We start from the raw sequence: 6,840 nt of genomic DNA, 5'->3' as shown, positions 1-6,840 counted from the left end.
CGGCTATTTCGGTCATGGAATGACATACACAGTTTGTTCACTTCCTCCTCATTATCCCTCAGTGAAAGAGGAAAAAAGACTAGTATAGTAGCAGTGCATGGTGTGTGTCTTTCTGTGTGTATGTTAAATTTTAGTGTTTGCAAGTGTGTGAAAAATTTCATCTCCGAAATTGCGAACGATATGAGTACGAACAAAAAACAAGAGAAAAAATTAGAGTAGAATGGCGAAGACGAAGCAGAAATTGTGCGCTAAGTTATGTTATGTACTCTGATTGCGAGCTACCTTTTGTCTGTATATGTATTTGATGTTTTTTTTTTGGGGGGGGGGGGGTTCAAATTATTGTCATGTATATTTGTGTTATTTAAGCGAGGGAATGGATGAGGGGGGGGGGTAACTGGTGTGAATGAAATTGATGGCTGGCAGAGTAAAGACGTACGCACGCGTATGCAGTGTATGCCTAGTGCGTGAATGTGGGGTAGTGTGTGTGTTAGTTATAATGGTGGCAGGGGTCTGTTGGGGTTATAAGGTGAGGTTGTAAAATTTAATGAAGCAGAGGGGAAAAGTGTCAAAGGGAACAGAGAACAATTAGAGGCACAGTCTCACATATATAGCTCCTATTTAGCCATAACTCAAAGTGAGATGTGAACAAAAACACAACACTGAAAAATAGTTCTAGAAAGTTAAAACACTCACGTGCACATTTTAAAATGCCGAAAGTCTGCAGTGCCAGAAGTCAAAATGCCAGAAGTTGTTACTTAGCCAGAAGTTGAATTCCGTTGACTTTCGTCATTTTAAAACGTGCGCGTTTCGTGTTTTAAGCATGGTTAAAAGACTCTGCAAAAGTCACTTCGAAATTCTGACTTAATATCTCGAATCGATTCTCGGTTCTCGGTAAACGCCAGAAGATCTCAGTGACTTCAAGCAGAGTCACTTAACCATTAATTAGGGTACACTAGAGTAATTCGAAACCAGAAAATAGTCGAAGCTAGAAAAAAGGAAAAACGATACACGATTTTTGCAGGAAAACAAAATGGCTTTCTTTTGGATCAAACTGAAATCCATCCGGGTTGACGGTGTCCCAATGAGATCTATTTTGAGTACATCAGATTCAGTTCAATATTTTTGATAACTACTAAAGCTCTGCTACGACAGCAATTTTTCATAAGCTTTGATTTTAGATCCGAACAGAAATTTGACATGACGAAAATTACTGTTCGTATGACATTCTTAGGGGACGTGGTAATTGTTGGTTTCAAATTTTATTGAAGAAATGAGGCCCCTGAGTTTTTTTGACATTAAACATTTCCTGTTCCCTGATCCCTTGAGTTCATTCAACTGTCTCGTGCAAACCTTTATCGTTGAAAACATGAAAGTTCATTATTGAGAGCACAAGATGATAATTTGCTACAACTTCAGGAAAACATGCTCGTGCAAATTTGTTAATCTTTGGGAATGATTCTAGGTGGTTTATAATTGATCAATCTGACTAATCGGGACCATTTGGGCTTTTCTCGATGAAGGGATATGAGGCCGCAGCTGACTGGTCTGATTTATACTCCAGTTCGTTTTCTCACTTGCACAAACGCGACAAAGTTTCCATTTAAATAGAATGTTTTTGTTATAAGCCAACAAGTGGCCGAAAGTTCGGGGGAAACATCTTTTCTTCTGATCACATTTTTATCCTCTGCTCGTTTTTTATTTGCTCGATTAACGTTTTCCAAAAATTGATAAAAATTTAACAGCTGAACACATGGTAGCTACTCCAAAATAGAGTTTGAATCTTACTCTGTTTCACAACTAGAATGATCAACTCTGTCATAGCGTGTTGGATAACAAACCCAATCATAAACCTCACAAAATTATCAATCATGTATTTACCCGGACCTTGCTCACAGTGAGTTTCAGTGAGTTTCAGTCTGCCCAGAGTCGATTAAGAAACATCCCACTCTGTCCTTCTTCGCAGCCTCATTTACATTATTGGTCAACACTGCACAGAACGTTTCACATCATCAGACTGTACATACAAAGAACATAGCAAGTTTTGAAAATTTCGAATGACTGACATCATGCTTAAAATTTTTAAAATGGCGATACTCTCAAAAGCTATTCTAGGTCCAACTATACCATATATTGCTGCATTTACATGTTTGCGGTGGAGTCGGAGGCAGAGGTTGGAGGTCGGTGGCGGAGTTCGGTGGCGGAGGTCGGTAGCGGAGGTCGGTCGAGGTCGGTGGCGGAGGTCGGTGGAGGTCGGAGGCGGAGGTCGGTGGCGGAATTCGGTGGCGGAGTTCGGTGGCGGAGGTCGGTGGAGGTCAGTGGCGGAGGTCGGCGGAAGTCGGAGGCGGAGGTCGGAGGTCGAGGAGATGGAGGTCGGTGGCGTTGGGTGGCGGAGGTTGGTGGAGGTCAGTGGCGGAGGTCGGAGGTCTCGGAGGCGGAGGTCGGAGGCGGAGGTCGCAGAGGCGGAGGTCGGAGGCGGAGGCGGAGTTTGATGTGCGAGTCAGAATTAGTGACAAGGTGAAAGCCGGAGGGCGCGGATTATAACTTCTGGAGGGCGACAGCCGGATTGCGCGGATTAAATTTTCCGGAGGGCGACAGCCGGAGGAAGCGGATTATAACTTGCGGAGGGTGACAGCCGGAAGGAGTGGATTATAACTGCCGGAGGGAGTGAGATCGTAGCAAAAAAAAGTGAAATTGACAACAAACTGCGAACTTAAACTGAACTTGAACTAAATTAAATACCATTTATAAATTAGTTCATGAATTTATTGAGCATGCATTTCAATTTTCAATTTGGCTTTCATCTTAACTTTAATTTCACCTCGCGTTTTAAGAGAGAGAGAGAGAGAGAGAGAGAGAGAGAGATAATTGCGGCGTGTAAACAAACTGCTCAGATAGAGGACATGCGGCAGTTATAGCTGCGCATATAGAGGACATGCGGTAATTATAGCTGCTCAGATTGAAAGCATGCGGTAATTTGCTATGCTCAGATGAAAGGCAGAAATTAAGTGCAGACTGCTCAGACGGATGAGTTATTTTAAGTTTTACAGCCAGAATGTAAATAAAAAATATGACATGAACAGATTCAGGCTCAGCGCAAAAATCCAGCATGTTTTTATCATGGCTCAGCTCTGAAATGCTATGACAGATAGGGCGGGTACAAACATCCAAAACAGAGCATTTCAATTTGAAAAATAACAAATTTCCACCGTATTTTCATTTATTTTAAAGGGATTTAGTTACTAGTAAATTATAGCAAAAAAGAGTCAACGTATTGGAATAGCAGATATAAAAATATTATAATTCTGAAAATAATTAGTCTTTATAATCATTCAAAGGTAGTTTACCAAATATATGCTCAAGGCTATCACAGATCTTATTTCAATTTAAATTCAAAAAATTAAAATTTTGGTTTAAAATCCCAAAAAAAAACTTTTTTTAACGAAAGCACCTTTTTTCATCATTTCCATGTAAATTGATTTCGAGAAAAACAAGACAAATATTAAGGTCTTTCATTTTCACGTAAAATCTCCATTTGCAAAAACATTAAATTTAAAGATAATGAACAAAATGGAGGCTTTCCTTCATTGTTCGGCATGAATAGGTGATCGGTTGTGCTCAATATTTAAAAATTAAAAATCATAATTTCTAAAATTAAAAAAGCCGAAAAAGGGTTTCAAACAAACTTTCAAAGAGTTTGGTCTTTCTCCAATTTGTTTTTGCATTTGTATCAAAATTTTTCTTGTGGTCTAATTTTTACGCACCTGCAAAAACTATTACTGTCACTAATGTTGACATCGTTACCAACGTTTCTAAGCCAAATAAAACGAGCAGAAACCATTTTATTTTTGAAAAAACTATGGAAAAAACTTTATAGTAGGTACGAGAGATGCTTAATAAAAGACAGTAACGGATCGAATATTTTATTTCCGGTTCATCTAGGACTGATATGTTAAATAACATCGTTGTGTCTACTGTGAACAAAACTCTACACGGAACCGTTTCTGAATTCATCTAATTCTGTTTTCTTTTTTAAAAAATTGGTCATTTTTGAATTACGCCAGTGCGTGAATTGTTTGAAACTTTGGTGGATGGTTTAAATTTTATTAAAACGTTGGTTTGTATCATGTTTGTCTTTCCCAATTTTTTGAAATAGTTCATTCAACTATTATAACAAGTATGGGCTGGCGATACTAAACTGGCAGAATTTTTATTTTTCAGTATTTTGCAGAAGGATAATTTTTGTAAATTTATGAGGCTCACAAGCGTTGGCCGTTCAATCTTAGTTTCTCACAATGCTTAAACTATACATAAAATTTTAATGCAAGGAGGCTCGGTAATGTGCGTACGCACATAACGTTCCAACCCCGCTTATACACATTCATGAGTTAGTTGGCCACCAAACAATGAAGAGATAGAAATATTTCAAAAACATATATATTGTTCAATGAATCACTAATGGAATTTAAAAAATGACACGTCAGAGGGCCGATGAAACTTGTTTTTAAAATTACTACTAGAAAAGACAATCAGAAAAACCAAATAGCAAACATAAATTACGACCAAAACTCGATGTCTATAATAAAAAAAAATGATATCAAACTTGCAATAGATAAAATCTAGGCAAAATAATTTACCCAAAGATATGGGACTTGTCCTCAGTCAAATTGGTAACAAGTCTTCAAAAAAGAGCAAGAAGGAGCGAAGTTCAAATAACGTTTCCATTTCTGAAAACAATTATTTTCAAAGTGACTAATATCTTATATACTAAGTGAAATCACTAAAAAGTTCATTTTTATCTGCATAGGAAGCAATTGCGACCTGTCATTGTCCAGTGTTCTTCAAAAGATTACAAAAAGAAGGTCAAACACCTGGAAAATTAAAAAGTTCAAATCAAATTTGCGCAAAAATTGCAGAAAAGCGTTCAAAACTGTAAACTTGCCACTAAGAGTATTAGAAACGTTAAATTAAGCAATAATTCAAAATCAATGGGACTTATTGTAATGGCATAATTTAGTAGGAAAACAAAAACGTTTACAAGAAAACGTTTAAAAGAAAACGTTTAGAAAGAAAACAAAATGCACAAATACATAAGACTCTCAAATATATTCTGAAAACTCGTAGTAGCCAAGCCATAAAACGAAAACTTGAAAATAAAACTAATGTAAATATTAAACTATAGCTAACTGAAATGGGTTTTTACCTGCCTTTACAGAGACTAAGCTACAGTTTGACTGAAAAAAATTAAAAATTGCGGTGCTCAAAATTTCAGTTTAATTTTGAAGATAAATGTCTGCAAAAATGATAACTGACATAGGATTCCAAAACAAGCGATGAATTCAATTGAACCACCTGAGCAAGCCAATTGGGCCTTTTATCAATGAGACTAAGTCACGAGACTACAAATTAACCACAAATATATGCAGAAGCCAAAGCTTCACAAACAATTGAACGACACCACAGTGTTCAAGGCACAATATTTAACAGTTATTAAATCAACGAACTGTAATTTCTCATCTGAACGTCAACGGGTCTTCCTTATAAAAGGACTACGGACAAATGACAACAAAGAAGCTCAAATATTGGACAGTATATCTATCTTTAAAATTTTCATGAAATTAAATGTTCGCAACCATCAGTCAAAACTTATAACAAACAAAGAAAAAAATTGTTTGAATCCACAAAGTATTTGCGACGCCTCCTCAGTGGCACTGAGTTACATTTTGACGAAAATGAGAACAAAAAGGAAACAGTTGAAAATTTTTTTCAAAAAAATTCAATTGAAAGTCATTAAGACAAATAGCTATAGACTGAAATGTTTAAATAGGTTCAGTTATACGTCTATGAGGTGCAAGTGAGACAGATCATTATCAGGAACTTTGCGTAGGACAACAAAAAAATCAACGAAAAACAAACATTTAAAAAATCACTAAGTTTTGCTAGCGGTCTACGTCTCAGCCGAAAATTATAAACTATTCAACAAAAACACTTACTTAAAATCTTTCAAATACGCCTTTTTCAACGCTGTGCAATATTTTTCATTTTGCTTTTTTTCAATTGAACTTGTCAATAAAGTGGTGACTTGATAAAGAAACAAAATGAACCTATAAAATGTGCATTTATGCTCAAACGAAAAGAATAATGTAAAAACTCGTGGTACCAAAACCGAGAAGTCGATAGTTAAACAAAAAACCGTTACAGACAATAATTTAAAAAAAAAACAAAAAAAAATTTCTATCTAGTTTCACCAAGACTAGCCAAAAGTTTAGAGAAATAGGTTAAAATAGGGTTAAAGTTCAAAAAACCACCAACACTTTCTTTAAACAAATATGTTCAAATTCATAAGAGACATTAGATAACAATCAAAAGCATCATCTAGTCTCACTTATACCTCAAAAAAAACCAATTGAGTCTTTGATTGGGAGAAATTGAATTACGAAAAGTATAGCAAAAGAAAGCAGAAAATAAGAAGTCCATAAAATTTTACTAAAACAATTAGTCAGAGCCACAAATAACATGAGCTTTACTCTGAGACCAAGATATATGTTTGTTGGATCTCATTTTTGGTAAATTTTATCTGTCAATGATGAGCGCTGATTTCAAAATTTTGTCAATAATTTACATGAAATCCTTAAACACGGAAACGTTTTTAAAAAAAAGGCCGCGCCCACTTAAAATCTAAAAATTTTTTTTACCGTACGGATCCTTTGTGAGAATAAAATCATCCATGATAATACTGCACGTTGTTCAAACGATTTTTCAAAAGATTGCTGAATAGATCAATTTTTAAACAAAACTTTTCAGTATATCAATAATTCAAAAATAAATAATTTATTTTATATA

The 6,840-nt window shown here is 35.7% G+C and overlaps 1 protein-coding gene across 3 annotated transcripts in view; it reads right to left on the bottom strand.

Annotated features, from left to right (window-relative positions):
• Positions 1 to 6,840, bottom strand: part of LOC142336519 (uncharacterized) — a 97,578-nt gene that overhangs the window by 58,608 nt on the left and 32,130 nt on the right. Inside the window, exon 2 of one of the 3 annotated variants that reach the window (XM_075385424.1) lies at positions 1,885 to 2,014. The exons of the other annotated variants lie outside the window; for them this stretch is intronic. The gene's annotated coding sequence lies outside the window, so the exon portion shown is untranslated. The remainder of the gene's footprint in view (positions 1 to 1,884; positions 2,015 to 6,840) is intronic. 3 annotated transcript variants of the gene reach the window in all.

The sequence above is a fragment of the Convolutriloba macropyga genome, chromosome 3, assembly GCF_964194025.1.
Source record: "Convolutriloba macropyga chromosome 3, txConMacr16.3, whole genome shotgun sequence".
Lineage (NCBI taxonomy): Eukaryota > Metazoa > Xenacoelomorpha > Acoela > Convolutidae > Convolutriloba > Convolutriloba macropyga.
This window is presented reverse-complemented; position numbering and strand designations above follow the sequence as displayed.